The sequence below is a fragment of the Rattus norvegicus genome, chromosome 16, assembly GCF_036323735.1.
Source record: "Rattus norvegicus strain BN/NHsdMcwi chromosome 16, GRCr8, whole genome shotgun sequence".
Taxonomy (NCBI): Eukaryota; Metazoa; Chordata; class Mammalia; order Rodentia; family Muridae; genus Rattus; species Rattus norvegicus.
The window spans coordinates 22,592,724-22,609,727 of record NC_086034.1 but is presented as its reverse complement, the minus strand read 5'-3'; positions in this window follow the sequence as shown (position 1 = coordinate 22,609,727).

The window sequence follows — 17,004 nt, the reverse complement described above, 5'->3', positions numbered from 1 at the left end:
AAAGACCCAACAAAGAAAGAGAACTTCAGACCAATTTCCCTTATGAATATCGACGCAAAAATACTCAATAAAATTCTGGCAAACCGAATTCAAGAGCACATCAAAACAATCATCCACCATGATCAAGTAGGCTTCATCCCAGGCATGCAGGGATGGTTTAATATAAGGAAAACCATCAACGTGATCCATCATATAAACAAACTGAAAGAACAGAACCACATGATCATTTCATTAGATGCTGAGAAAGCATTTGACAAAATTCAACACCCCTTCATGATAAAAGTCCTGGAAAGAATAGGTATTCAAGGCCCATACCTAAATATAGTAAAAGCCATATACAGCAAACCAGTTGCTAACATTAAACTAAATGGAGAGAAACTTGAAGCAATCCCACTAAAATCAGGGACTAGACAAGGCTGCCCACTCTCTCCCTACTTATTCAATATAGTTCTTGAAGTTCTAGCCAGAGCAATCAGACAACAAAAGGAGATCAAGGGGATACAGATCGGAAAAGAAGAGGTCAAAATATCACTATTTGCAGACGACATGATAGTATATTTAAGTGATCCCAAAAGTTCCACCAGAGAACTACTAAAGCAGATAAACAACTTCAGCAAAGTGGCTGGGTATAAAATTAACTCAAATAAATCAGTTGCCTTCCTCTATACAAAAGCGAAACAAGCCGAGAAAGAAATTAGGGAAACGACACCCTTCATAATAGACCCAAATAATATAAAGTACCTCGGTGTGACTTTAACCAAGCAAGTAAAAGATCTGTACAATAAGAACTTCAAGACACTGAGGAAAGAAATTGAAGAAGACCTCAGAAGATGGAAAGATCTCCCATGCTCATGGATTGGCAGGATTAATATAGTAAAAATGGCCATTTTACCAAAAGCAATCTACAGATTCAATGCAATCCCCATCAAAATACCAATCCAATTCTTCAAAGAGTTAGACAGAACAATTTGCAAATTCATCTGGAATAACAAAAAACCCAGGATAGCTAAAGCTATCCTCAACAATAAGAGGACTTCAGGGGGAATCACTATCCCTGAACTCAAGCAGTATTACAGAGCAATAGTGATAAAAACTGCATGGTATTGGTACAGAGACAGACAGATAGACCAATGGAATAGAATTGAAGACCCAGAAATGAACCCACACACCTATGGTCACTTGATTTTTGACACAGGAGCCAAAACCATCCAATGGAAAAAAGATACCATTTTCAGCAAATGGTGCTGGTTCAACTGGAGGGCAACATGTAGAAGAATGCAGATCGATCCATGCTTATCACCCTGTACAAAGCTTAAGTCCAAGTGGATCAAGGACCTCCACATCAAACCAGACACACTCAAACTAATAGAAGAAAAACTAGGGAAGCATCTGGAACACATGGGCACTGGAAAAAATTTCCTGAACAAAACACCAATGGCTTATGCTCTAAGATCAAGAATCGACAAATGGGATCTCATAAAACTGCAAAGCTTCTGTAAGGCAAAGGACACTGTGGTTAGGACAAAACGGCAACCAACAGATTGGGAAAAGGTCTTTACCAATCCTATAACAGATAGAGGCCTTATATCCAAAATATACAAAGAACTCAAGAAGTTAGACCGCAGGGAAACAAATAACCCTATTAAAAAATGGGGTTCAGAGCTAAACAAAGAATTCACAGCTGAGGAATGCCGAATGGCTGAGAAACACCTAAAGAAATGTTCAACATCTTTAGTCATAAGGGAAATGCAAATCAAAACAACCCTGAGATTTCACCTCACACCAGTGAGAATGGCTAAGATCAAAAACTCAGGTGACAGCAGATGCTGGCGAGGATGTGGAGAAAGAGGAACACTCCTCCATTGTTGGTGGGATTGCAGACTGGTAAAACCATTCTGGAAATCAGTGTGGAGGTTCCTCAGAAAATTGGACATTGAACTGCCTGAGGATCCAGCCATACCTCTCTTGGGCATATACCCAAAAGATGCCTCAACATATAAAAGAGACACGTGCTCCACTATGTTCATCGCAGCCTTATTTATAATAGCCAGAAACTGGAAAGAACCCAGATGCCCTTCAACAGAGGAATGGATACAGAAAATGTGGTACATCTACACAATGGAATATTACTCAGCTATCAAAAACAACGAGTTTATGAAATTCGTAGGCAAATGGAAACTGGAAAATATCATCCTGAGTGAGCTAACCCACTCACAGAAAGACATACATGGTATGCACTCATTGATAAGTGGCTATTAGCCCAAATGCTTGAATTACCCTAGATCCCTAGAACAAAGGAAACTCAAGACGGATGATCAAAATGTGAATGCTTCACTCCTTCTTTAAATGAGGAAAAAGAATACCCTTGGCAGGGAAGGGAGAGGCAAAGATTAAAACAGAGACTGAAGGAACACCCATTCAGAGCCTGCCCCACAGGTGGCCCATACATATACAGCCACCCAATTAGACAAGATGGATGAAGCAAAGAAGTGCAGACCGACAGGAGCCGGATGTAGATCGCTCCTGAGAGACACAGCCAGAATACAGCAAATACAGAGGCGAATGCCAGCAGCAAACCACTGAACTGAGAATAGGTCCCCCGTTGAAGGAATCAGAGAAAGAACTGGAAGAGCTTGAAGGTGCTCGAGACCCCAAAAGTACAACAATGTCAAGCAACCAGAGCTTCCAGGGACTAAGCCACTACCTAAAGACTATACATGGACTGACCCTGGACTCTGTCCCCATAGGTAGCAATGAATATCCTAGTAAGAGCACCAGTGGAAGGGGAAGCCCTGGGTCCTGCTAAGACTGAACCCCCAGTGAACTAGACTATGCGGGGAGGGTGGCAATGGGGGGAGGTTTGGGAGGGGAACACCCATAAGGAAGGGGAGGGGGGAGGGTGATGTTTGTCCGGAAACCGGGAAAGGGAATAACACTTGAAATGTATATAAGAAATACTCAAGTTAATAAAAAAAAAAAAGAAAAATTAAAAAAAAAAAAGAAAAAAAAAAGAAAGAAAAAAACATTCAATATCCTTAGCATCAAGGAAATGCAAATAAAAACTACTTTGAAATTTCAAAAAAAAAAAAGAAAGAAACACAGATGTTTAAACAATATGCACATAGAATTAATATTTAATTAATGAATTCTAGTGACAGGTTTACAACGTGCCTCAATGGTTTACATTCCTTTCTTTTATTCAGTATTTTTTCCTCCATCTTTATTAACTTGGGTATTTCTTATTTAAATTTCAACTGTTATTCCCTTTGCCGGTTTCTGGGCCAAATCCCCCAACCACTCCCCTTCCCCTACTATATGGGTATTACCCTCCCCATCTTCCCCTGTTACTGCCCTCCCCCCAATAATCACGTTCACTGGGGGTTCAGTCATGGCAGGACCAAGGGCTTCCCCTTCCACTGGTGCTCTTACTAGGCTATTCATTGCTACCTATGCAGTTGGAGCCCAGAATCAGTCCATGTATAGTCTTTGGGTAGTGGCTTAGTCCCTGGAAGCTCTGGTTGGTTGGCATTGTTGTTCATATGGCGTCTCATCCCCTTCAATCTCTTTCAGTCCTTTCTCTGATTCCTTCAACGGGGGTCCTGTTCTCAGTTCAGTGGTTTGCTGTTCGCGTTCGCCAATGTATTTGCCTTATTCTGGCTGTGTCTCTCAGGAAAGATCTATATCTGGTTCCTGTCAGCCTGCACTTCTTTGCTTCATCCATCTTATCTAGTTTGGTGGCTGTATATTTATGGGCCACATGTGGGGCAGGCTCTGAATGGGTGTTCCTTCAGCCTCTGTTCTAAACTTTGCATCCCTATTCCCTCCCAAGGGTATTCTTGTTCCCCTTTTAAAGAAGGAGTGAAGCATTCACATTTTGGTCATCCCTCTTGAATTTCATGTGTTCTATGCATCTAGGGTAATTCGAGCATTTGGGCTAATATCTACTTATCAATGAGTGCATACATACCATGTGTGTTTTTCTGTGATTGGGTTACCTCACTCAGGATATTTTCCAGTTCCATCCACTTGCCTTTGAATTTCATAAAGTCATTGTTTTTTGATAGCTGAGTAGTCTACATGTTTACGTGAAGGCTGTTAGTTTAAGACTGACAGCCATGCAGCTAAGATCAGGGTCTTAAAGCCCACACCCACAGTGACATGCCTATTCCAACAGGGTCACAACTTCTAATACTGCTACTTCCTCGGCTTCACACATACAAACCATCAGACCCAGGATACAGTTCAATATAATAAAGACAAGATAAGAATGGTACACAGCAAATATCATTCTAAAATATTTATGCCAAGCATTCACACTAAATCAGAAATCAGAAATGTGAAAAGTATATTTGATCTTCCCCTGTTCAATAAAATCATTGAAGTCTTAGCTAGAATAACAGCACAAGTGAATGAGATAGATGTACACCCTTGAAAGAATGAAGCCAATGTCACTTTATTTAGGCCTGGGTGGTTGATATACACAAAAGACTCTAAAGCCTCCACCAAAATTCCCCTGCAGCTATTCAATTATTCAGCATTGTATTAGAGGAAAAGCAATGCATAAAACCAAGTTAGTTTCCTAAATCCAAATTCCCAGCACACTCTGCAAATAAGCAAACTAACAGATTCTCACAGACATTATAGATTAAATATAACCAAGGAATTGAATGACTTGTACAGTAAAAACTCTAAACTTAATGTAAATTAACAGAAGAAGATACAGTAATATGGAAAGGCCCCACGCTCCTAGGTCAGAAGGATTAATATGGTGGAGTTGGATGTGATGGTTTATATTTCCTTGGCTCAGGGGTGGCACTATTAGAAGCGTGGTCCTGTTGGAGTAGGTGTGGCCCTGTTGGAGTAGGTGTGCGACTGTGTGTAAGGGGTTTAACACACTCATCCTAGCTGCCTAGAAGGCCGTATTCTGCAGGACCATCCAGATGAAGATCTACAGCTCTCAGATCCTCCTTCACCATGTCTGATTGGTGGCTGCAGTGATCCTGCTGTGATGATAACAGGTCTGAACCTCTGAGGCTGTAAACCAGCCCTAATGAAATGGTTTCCTTTTAAGAGTTGCATTGGCCATGGTGTCTGTTCACACAACTAAAGTCCTACGTAAGACAGTGGCCATAACACAAAAATTCATCTAGATAGTCTGTGCAATCCCCTAAGAATACCAACACGATTCTTTAATGACATTTAGAAATCCATCATTAATTTAATAGGTCAATATAAAGGAGCCATGTATGTCAGCAGAGTCATCAACATTAGCGCAGCTTGAGCCCTCACCGGCACAGATTTGGAGTTAATACACCATAGAGGTAAAGCAATAATGAAATCTGCAACAGTATTCAAAGGCTCATAGGTTGGGAAACGTAATTAAGCATCTGTCCATAATTTTGTACACAGACAGCCATGAGTCATTGAACACCCCTGTCTGGGTTCAGGTAAAGCAGATGTCTACCCTTCAAGAGACTAGAGGCTCCAGGAAGCTTATACATATGGTGGAGTTGCTGGGCTGGGGATATCCTTGTGGAGGAGACAAGGGGTAGGGGGAGGAGGTATGCAATATTTAGATGTGGAACTGTCAGGGAGTGGATTGGGAGGGGAATGAAATCTGAAGTGTAAAAGTAAATAAATAAAAAATGGCTATCTTGCTGATAGCAATCTACTGATTCAATACAATCTATCAAAATTCCAATTCAATCCTTCATAGAGTCAGAAAGATGAATTTGGAAATTCACTTGGAATAACAACAAAAAAAACAAGGATAGAGAAAACTATCCTCAACATAAAGAAATAATAACAATAAAAGATAGAATCACCGTCCTTGACCTCAAGCTGTATTACAGAGCAATAGTTTTAAAAACTGTATGGTATTTAAAACAGAGACAAGCAGGTAGATCAATGTAATAGAATTGAAGACACCGAAATGAACAAATACTCCTATGGTCCCTTGATGTTTGACAAAGGAAATATAACCATACAGTAGAAAAAAGATAGCTTTTTCAATAATTGTTGCTGGATCAACTGGAAGTTCGCACCCAGAAGAATGCATATTGATCTTCTTCCCTAGTGCAAAGCTCAAGGGCAAGTGGATCAAGGACATCCACATAAAAAGAAAACACTCAAAGCCAGAGGGGAAACTGTGGAGAAAAGCCTCGAACGTAGGGACTCTGCGGAAATTTTCCTGAAAAGAAACACCAATGGCTTCTGCTCAAGGACTTTCAAATGGGACCTCATAATATTGCAAAGCTTCTCTAAGGCAAAGGATACTGTCTTTAGGACAACACGGCAACCAAGAGATTGGGAAAAGGTCTTTACCAATCCTACATTCAATAGAGGTCTAATATCCAATATGTACTAAGAACTCAAGAACTTAGACTCCAGAGAGCCAAATAATCCTATTAGAGAAATGGATATAGAACTAAACAGAGAAATCTCAGCTGAGGAATATCGAACAACTGAAAAGTACCTGTAGAAATGTTCTTCAACAATCTTAGTCATTAGGGGAATGCAAATCAAAACAATGCTGAGATTCTACTTCACACCCCTCAGAGTGGCTAGGAACAAAACTCAGGTGACCACAGATTCTGACAAGAATGTGGAGAAAGCAGAACACTCCTCCACTGTTACTTGGATAGCGAGCTGGTACAACTGCTCTGGTAATCAGCTGGGGGTTTCCTCAGAAAATTGGACATAGTACTACCTGAGGACCCAGGTATACCCATTTCTGGGCATAGAGCCAATAGATGCTCCAACATATAACAGACAAACATGCTCCAGTAAGTCCATGGCAGCCTTATTTTTAATAGCTAGAAGCTGGAAAGAACCCAGAAGTCCATCAACAAAAGAATGGATACAGAGAATGTGGTACAATTACACAAACGCAGTACTACTCAGCTATTAAAAAGCAATGACTTCATGAAATTCATAGGCAAAAGGATGGAACTAGAAAATATCATCTTGAGTGAGGTGACCCCAGAAAATAACACAGATGGTGTGCACTCACTGATAAGTGAATAGTAGCCCTGAAGCTCAGATGAGCCAAGGTGCAATCCACAGATCACATAAAGCTCAAGAAGAAGGACAACCAAAATGTGTTTGTGTCAGTATTTCTTAGAAGGGGGAACAAAAATATTTATAGCAGGAAATATGAAGCCAAAATTTGGAGAAGAGATTGAAGGAAAGTATATATTAATTAACTAATTAATTAAAAAATAAAAATTAAAAATAAATCCATGGTATATGGGGAATTGACAGCACGTTAACAAATTATACTGATGAATAGAGACAGCTTCATGGAGAAGACAGAAACTTGGTCCATTACACAGAACAAGCACAAAAGTCAATGCCACATGCATCATGGAACAAAACATAAGACTTCATAGCACAGATGTGGGAGATGAGAAAATAGGAAATATGTTTGACTTCGCTGTGCAGAATGGTACTTCCTGAACATTACTCCTATAGCATAGAGAATAAAAACATCCATTCATAAATCATACCTCCTGAAATTTAAAACATGGCATAAATCAATGATCATCATCATTTAGCTGAAAATGATGCCTCTACCATTCGTAAAAATCTTAATAGATTCCTATAAAAATAAGTATATTTACTCTATAAACACAAGAAAAACCTTATCTATTAAGCTTCACACCTACCAAGTAGCATTCATGATACATAAAGTAGTCTGCATGATTTCAGAACAGAAATGCAAACATGGTTATTCCAAAGCTACAAATACTGCAAAGTAAACCAGTTACTGGCTCGTAAGATGTTCTGGTACAGTAGTGGAACACATATTATGGAAATAATTCTATTTCCTGATTCTATTTCAGACACACTCTATGTGATGGAAGCCAGGCCTGAAACTGCTAAAGCAGCCAAAATCCTAAGAGTAGATATGTCCTGAGCCAAAAGGAAAACTCAGTACTCTTATCCGTATCAATGAAATGACTGTCATAGCTATAGATCTGTGTTTGGAACCCTCGTTAGAAAAGCATCATCTTCTTGTAGGCTATAGACACTAACACAGAGACCCCAACCTGGAAAGTGTACAGAGAAGGTGGTAACTCCATTTTAAATGGTATGACTCCTTTACATCTCTCCCTCAAGACTTCATTATCTCTATAGCAAATAAACGTAGAGATTCTAAGAGATTGGGGTGATAGATTACTGTAGTGAGTGACTTACAGACATAATACCAAGTAACTAGTAAAAGAGAAGAAAAAACAACATGGAATCTGAGAAGTAATACTAAGAAGTCAATAGGATTCAAACAAGGAATTGCTGAGTGGATGAAGGTAGAGGTCAGTACTTTCCCTTTCGTGCATTCAGAGGACCTGTGGGAGCATCACCTAAGGATGGCACAATGGCACCAGCCACCCTGTGTTTCCCTTCAGTATTTAGGTATTTTAGTAATTTCTGCAATTTAATGAGTATAAATATCCTCCACTTGGGAGGACAGATGTGATGTTTGGATTCCACTGAGCATGGATGTTTGTTAAAATTTATTCTCAGTCTAATAGGTCAGGTCTGCACCTGAAGGGTGCACTGTGCACTCACTGATTTTGGTGAACAGGATTTTATGTGTGAAAAGAACAAATACTTCTCACGCATTTACCAGATGATGCAATCCAGGAGATTGGAACCTTGATCAAGGAGAATCCATGTCTCTGTGACTGCAGTGTCCTGGAGGTGACTTATTTGTCCTTCTTTGCCATCGGGCAGGCAGCAGGCCAATACCATGACAGTAGATGTATCCATGTCCAAGGTGATCCTTAGTGAAGCTCAGTTTTTTTCAGAGATAAAGTGACATCACGAACAGCAGATGACGTTTGCAGACATGACAATTTATGGAGTCTGGTCTGCGTACGCTGTAAAGTTGTAAAAGAAAGCCAGCACAGCACTGTTAGTAAAACAGTCCAAGGAGAGCAGTGGGCCTCTGATTTGTGAGGGTTTATCATGAGATTGCTAAGTAGGACTCCCTCTTGTCAAGGACTCTGCTGCTAGTCCTAGTGACTCATCCTATGAGTGTTGACCTAAACTGTTTGCCTTTTAATTAAGAGTTTCCCATTAAGAATATCCTTGTAAGAGCACCAGTGGAAGGGGAAGCCCTGGATCCTGCTAAGACTGAACCCCCAGTGAACTAGATTGTTGGGGGGAGGGCGGCAATGGGGGGAGGATGGGGAGGGGAACACCCATAAAGAAGGGGAGGGGCAGGGATTAGGGGGATGTTTTCCTGGAAACCAGGAAAGGGAATAACATTCGAAATGTATATAAGAAATACTCAAGTTAACTAAAAAAAAGTTTCCCATTAAAATGTTCTAAGTGAAAGCCACAAGTTTCTATACTCTTTATTACATCAGTAGCTTTTTAGTGTATTTTTCAAGTGAAAACCAGTCTTCAACTGGTACCCTTTAAAACTTCAGGAGCTCCTTCCAGTACCTGATGGAATTAGGATGCCCCATTCTGTGTGGGGTGTTTTCAGCAAAGGCCCCTGTATTGGACTCATGACTGCTAGCATTTGTTCCATCCGGAAGACCTAGTTTTACAGGAATGCCCCCAAAATTCACTCTTCCATCCTCTCTGACTCTGCTCAACAGCAGCACTGGAGCCTTGGAGGCTAGGATGCTGGTTGATTTTAAGCAACTCTACAAAATGTGGATATAATCTGGGAAAAGTGAATCACAGTAGAGGTATCTTCTCCATCACATTGTCCTGAGGGCAAGTCTGAAGCTCATTTTTTTGTGATTGATGTATAATTGCCCTGCTAAGTGTAAAAGACAAAAGAGAGAACCCCAAATGGTCCAGCATGATGAATGGGTAAACAGAGTTTATCATATTGATACAATGGACTAGTCTCTAGAGATGGACAGAGGCATTGACAGTATCTTATGATAAAAGAAGCTATTATTTAATGACCAAGAAAGGGGATATTTCTATATTAGATGACTTCATTTTTGTTAAATACGCAAAATGACCTGGTTGGTGGGGGCATAGAAATTTATCCCAGCACTCAGGAAGCAGAGGCATGTAGATTTTCACGAGTTTGAGGCCAGCCTAGTCTACAGAGGTAGATTCAGGAGAGCCAGAGCTACACACACTCAAACACACACACACACACACACACACACACACACACACACACACACAGACAGAGAGAGAGAGAGAGAGAGGGAGAGAGAGAGGGAGAGAGAGAGAGAGAGAGAAAGGGGGTGGGCAGAGACAAACTTTCTTGAAAATCAAACAATCACTCACACAAGGAATCACTTAAACAAACAAAAACCTCAAAAAACCAGACACCAAAAAACCAATCAATCTATCAAACAATGTCAGAAGCAACAGCAGCAGCAGCAGCAGCAGCAACAACAACAACGACAACAACAACGACGACAACATCTACACCAAAAACCAACCGAATGAGACCAAATGTTAGATTGGATTGCAGCCAGTTTACTCCTTAACTCAAAGCATCCATGAAACCCAGGCACATCATGGGCTATGGTGTGCTCTACACATCCTGATCTTAAGTTCCTATACTTAAAGTAACACTTCTGTCATTAAAGAGGGATAGGCTGAGCTGGTGCCTAACAAGTTGATAGGGGGTAGGATCTGGAGGAATAAAGAGTACCTTCTAATGGCCACAGAGTTTTCTCAAACTTAAAATATTTTTAAAACCAATAGTATAAGGGATGCATAATTTAATGACATAGTAAGAATGCACTCCTAGATTATATACTTGAAAAAGATGAATTTGCTGCATAAGTGTATTACATACCTGTAAACATGTTATTATTGAAAGATAATGCTTCTTTCACATGTATGAATGTTTTGCCTACGTGTCTGTGTGTGCACTATATGTATGTCTGGGCCTGTGAAGATATGAGAGTTCTAGATCGCCTATAATTAGATTTGAAGATGCCTTTGAGCTTCTTTGTAGGTGTTACTGTAGGTTTCAGGGTTTGAAGCTGACTGATGTTGAGGATTACCTTTGCCCTCCAGTAGCAGACAGGTTACCTTCCAGTATTATGAACTCTGGTTAGTAGTGTGAAGAGTCTAGTTAGACCCCGGCTCAACCTATCCCTCCCCCCCCTGTGATGACAGAAATGTTATCTTCAGAAGTCAGTCCTGAACATCAGATTGTGTAGAGCAACCAATAGTCTTGGCACTGGCTTGTGATGGTCAAGGTTTTCTATAGGACCCTTTGGGTAATGACTCAACAGGTTGTCACCCATTCCTGTTGCTGGATTTGTAACTTGGTGGCACAAGATGTCTAAGTGGAGCCTCGTGTCATGTTAGTTTTTGGCTCCATATGTATTCCATACATATAGGAAGCTAATAGAGTAGCAGATTTCCATTTAATTTTTTCAAAGGGACTTTAGTGTTTGTTGTCCCTCCCCTTATTTCCTACTTTACCTAGGCTTGCATGCCAGGGCTGTGGGTGCCTGGATAAGAAAAAGAAACTGACCCTCTTCCTTATCAAGTATGAATCTGTATGCCCATTCCAACATGCAGCCAGCAGGTGACCAGGATACACTGGAGAGAGTGATCAACTCCAGTCAACATCATGTTGATGAATATGAAAGGAGGGTAAAGGGGCTTGAAAAATGCGAGGGAGGTAGAAGTGTGTACCCTTTGCCTCTACCCATTTCTCCCGGTTCCCTCTCATTAACCCCTCCTATTCTAGCTTTTATCTCTTCCCAACACTATACACTCCTTCCTCTTCCTGGGGCGATATTCTTCTGCTCCCTAGTTCCCTAGTAGATAGTCAGGAATACTGTGTGGTTATCCAGATTGTAGTTCTCATATCAGATACTTAAAACCTAACATCCTTAACAGCAGACACATGAAATGTTTGTTGTTTTGGGTCTGGGTTTGCCAAATCAGGATGATTTTTTTAGGTCCATCAGGCCAGTCTTAGGGTTACAGATTGCAATGGCTGCCCTAACTGCCCTCAGTACTCCCTTTGAAGGCCATGCAAATAGATCTACTTCAGCGTCAACATTGACAGAGCTTTGAACAAGCACTGAGGGGGCTGGGCTCCTAACAGTGGAGTCTGAGGGGGGCACACATGGAGCATAAGCATAGGGTACAGTCCGTAAGCCAGCTCCATTGTGAGCTCAGAGCATGTCACTATGGTGGTGCCAGTGCAGCTGTGTTACTAGGTGATGAAGTATAGTTCAGTTAACCCTGAACGAGCAGGTCTTGCCTACACTTCTTTGGCAAGAATTGGTGATTTTAGCAAACTCTTATCGTATAATTTGGGAGGTGGAGATTAGCTAAATGGGAGGGAAGAGAGGGTAAGAAGGTCCTGGGCGGCCCTAGAGCTCCATAATGGAGGAAGATTTTGAATATGATGCTCTGGCATTGAAGTTCCCCAGAAGGGGACGCTGGTACACCCGTCTGTGGCGCTCCTGTCCTGGTTTTGGATGCCTGCATCAAAAGAAAACGACGAAATTTCCCCTCTATCTGATTGGGTATGAACCCGTGGGTCGATTACAAAGAGCGGCCTGTGTTGGGGACGTGGAGAAAATTGAAAGTATGATCCATGAGTGTCATCATCATGTGGATGAATCTGATTGGAGGGGCAGGTAATGGGGCTTCAAATTGATGAGGGGAGTAAAAGGAGGAGGGTAGGAACTGTTAGGGACACTCAGGGCTAAGGAGGAAGACAAATCAACTTCCAGGGCTACAATCTGAGGGTAGAGAGTGGTCATACATAGGCTCATTTTCACTGGGGACCCCTGGGTTTTATACCTGCTAAATGCTCTTAGTCGTATGAGACCTCCACACTGTGGAACAGCAGCTCCTAGGCCTTAATGAAACTACATAATTTTATTCTTATGTTAACCCTTACATTTTGTAAACATACAAAAAGACACACACACTCACACACATAAATACCGTTGATTTGCCTCTGTGTATTTTCTGTGTACCATTGTGATAGAACCTGGTGCAGGATCCCCTGGAACTGCAGCTATAGACAGTTGTGAGCTGCCCTGTGTGTCTTAGCAATCAAACTGAGTTCTCTACTAAACAAAACTAGAGCTGTTATTGCCAAGACCCCTATCTAGATTTTCTTTCTTCTTTGTTGTTGTTGTTGTTTTCTGTTTTTTCATTTTTATTAGATAGTTCATACATTTACATTTCAATGTTATATCCTGTCCTGCCTCTTCCATCCCACTTCCCACTCCCCCTGATTCTATGACGACTTTCTTAATACATAATATGATGCAATATAATAATGTATAATATAATATAATGTATATGATACAATATAATAATATAGTATAAAATAATAATGGATCAAAGACATTTAGAACTGGAACTGTGACCATGCTCCCATGTAATCACCTTCTGTACTGTTGTTTTTACATCGATACACATGTGAAGGACAGAGATTGTCCTCATCTCACTTCCTGTGCCCCACACGTGTGGAGCTTAGGGTGTGGTGGTCAGAGACAATGTCGACTGCTAGTTATGTTGTACCACCATGGGGTTCTAAGGCCTGAGCTCAGGCAAGCAGGCCTCCCTGTGGGTTCCAGCCCATCGTCCCTCTGTTCTGGAGACTCCACTCAAGCAAGTCCATGGTGTGCTTTATTTACTGTCTTGGAGCACACTGATCCTCACACTTGTAGGCAAGTGAGCTTTGCGGATCCCCTTATCCCAAGATCAGCAGTCAGGTTTTCAGGACAAATGCTTTACCAGTTGAGTTTTAACAACTACCCCAGCCCCTCATTCCTTTTTCTCTGTGTGTGTGTGGGTTCTTACCATGAACCCCCTTGCTCATCGTCCCTCCTCCTCTTATATGAGGGTTCACCCCCACCCGTTTGCCCACTCCTTCCGGATTCCCTGCCTTAGCATTCCGTTCCACTGGGGCTAGAGCCTTGGCAGGACCACGAGCTTCTCCTCTTATTGGTGCCCAACAAGGCCATCCTCTGCTACATATGCAGTTGAAGCCAGGGGTCTTTCCATGTGAACTCTTTAGATGAACGGATATCTGGGTTCTCTCCAGCTCCTGGCTATTGTAAATAAGGCTGTTGTGAATGTAATGGAATATGTTTCTTTGTTTTATGTTGGAGCCCTTTTTGTGTATATGCACAGGAGTGTGTAAAGCTGGGTCCTCCAAACAGATTTCCAGAGTTGTCCCAGCTTGCTCTCCCACCTACAAAGGAGGAGTGTTCCTCCTTCTCCAAATCCTCGCCTACCTCTGTTGCCTGAGTTTTGATCTTAGCCATTCTGACTGGTGTGGCATTGAATCACAGGGTGATACTGATTTGCATTTTCTCTGATGACTAAAGATGTTGACCAGTCCTTTAGGTTCTTTTTGGCCATTTGATATTCCTCAATTGAGAATTCTTTGTTTAGCTCTGCTCCCCATTTTGTAATAGAGTAATTTGATTCTCTGGAGTCCAACTATTTGAATTCTATGTGTATATTGGTTGTAAGCCTTCTATCAGATGTAGGATTCATAAAAATCTTTTCCAATCTGTTAGTAGCCATTTTTTTCTAATGACAGTACTCTTTGCCTTACAGAAGCTTTGCAATTTGATGAGGTCCCATTTGTTGATTCTTGATCTTGGAGAATAAACTATTGCTGTTCTGTTCAGGAAATTTTCCCAAGTATTCCAGGCTCATGTATTCTAGGCTCTTCCCCATGTTTTCTTCTTTTAAGTTGAGTATATCTGGTTTTATGTGGAGATCCTTGATTTGCTTGGATTTTAACTGTGTACAGGGTGATAAGAAAGGTTTGATTTGCAGTCTACATGCTGAGTGCCAGTTGATTCAGCACCAGTTGTTGAAAAAGCTATCTTTTTCCCACTAGATGGTTTTAGTTCTTTTGTTAAAAATCAAGTGACCATAGGTAGGTGTATGGGTTCATTTCTGGGTCTCCTATTCTATTCCATTGATCTACTTGCCTATCGCTGTACCAGTATCATAACATTTTTATCACTATTGCTCTGTAATACAGCTTAAGGTTAGGGAGGGTGATTCCCCCAGAATTTTTTTTTCTTGTTGAGTATAGTTCTCAGGATCCTGTTTTTTTGTTAATGCAAGTGAATTTCCAAATCGCTCTTTCTACCTCCATTGGGAATGGAGTTAGAATTTTGATGGAGATTTCGTCGAATCAGTAGATTGCTTTTGGACAGATGGCCAATTTTATAATGTTAATCCTGCCAATCTGTGAGAATGGGAGATCTTTCCATCTTATGAGATCTTCTATTCTTTCTTCAGAGACTTGAAGTTCTTACCGAACAGGATTTTCACTTGCTTGGTTAGAGTCACACTGGGTTATTTTATTTTATTTGTGATTATTCTGAAGGTGTTGTTTCCCTAATTCCTTTCTTAGCCTATTCATCCTTTGAATAGAGAAAGGCTACTGATTTGTTTGAGTTAATTTTGTATCCAGCCACTTTGCTGAATTTGTTTAAGGGGGCATCCTTGACTACTCCCTGATTTTAGTGGTATTCCTTCAACTTTCTCTCAATTTAGTTGGATGTAGGCTATTGGTTTGCTGTATATTGCTTTTCCTATGTTTATAGTAAGCTTTGAATTCCTGATTTTTCCAAGACTTTTAAAGGTTAGCACCTCATTCTTATATCCTGTCTTTATGGTTGAAGGGGAATCGATGACACACCAGCATATTTTCCCTAGTTCACATGCTTCTTGATCATTTTGTTATTCTAAGATGTTAATTAGTCTTTAAGGTGGAGCTTCATATAAAGAATACAAGAATGAAGTTTAGTTTTAAAATATTCTTCTGTTCATTGAATATTTTCTTTAAAAACACTGAATTGTCCAATGGTAATTTTTCATTCTGTCAGTCCATTTATTCCCCACATGTAACTTAGATATCCCCTGTGTAGAATACACGTTCTAATATCTCTCAAGATCTTCCCATTTGTAAAACTTCATTTCTCTGCCCAGTCAAGCTTCCTTACATTCTATAAATTTAAATATAACATGAAATGAACATTACTCTTTGGAACCCTTCTTTCATTTTACTGAACCTCTATGAATCTCAAGCAAGGCAGCTATGCCACCATAGGTTATTACCTTGTAGCAATATTTACCTGATTTTGGTGTGAGTCCATGGGCACATTGATCAATATACGGCAAAGCATGAGGTCCTGGTTTCTATACCGAGTATAGAAGTGTTACATATGGGCATAAAAAATGAAATGTGAAAATAAAAATAAAAGAAAGTATTGAGGACTGAGGGCTTATATTTTGTTCACTGTTAAAAATGTACATAGATGCAAGTGACCGGTAAAATTGCCACTTACCTGTTGATTGTGACATATTTTGTTTAATGTAGGCCACAATGGGTTGCATGATAATTACCTTTAATTTTGTAAAGTGCTAAAAGTATTGCTAATTATAGTTGTAAAATAATAAAAAGGATAAATGACCTTCCATTCTTAGAGAGGGTAAAATGTGAATGAAAATGAAGGTAACCACAATAGATAAGATAGGAGGATTAAGAAATGTAAACTTCTTTTATATGAATTTTTTTATGTGTACTGCTGATAAAATCCTGTTTTTCTCTCACAGAATAGTTCTGTTTGTTATCACTAGGAAGAGAAATCATTACCATGATCAGGAAATGCTGAGCTCTCAGGAGCTGGAAATGCTTGTAGTGTTGTAGCAGATTTCTTCCCCATTCGAACTGAAACATCAGAGTAGCCCCTATTAAGATATGTTTAATGTTCATCCCTTGGATGGGGACATGGAGTCATGGAGCTCCTGAAAATACCGAGGAGTAACTAGTAAGTTCCAGATATTAGAGTATGATTTAAATTCAAGCTGAGATCAATTTGGGAACTTTTCTAGGATTCAGACAGGCTGCTTTGAGCAGCGAAGAAGGTCAGGATAGAACACCTGCCTTAAATAGGAAGAGTCATGTACCATATCCCTAGCACAGTAAATGAACATTCGAGTAGACCTCAATAAATAAGAACATTGTAGTTACTTTCTTCCATCAGATAGAAATCA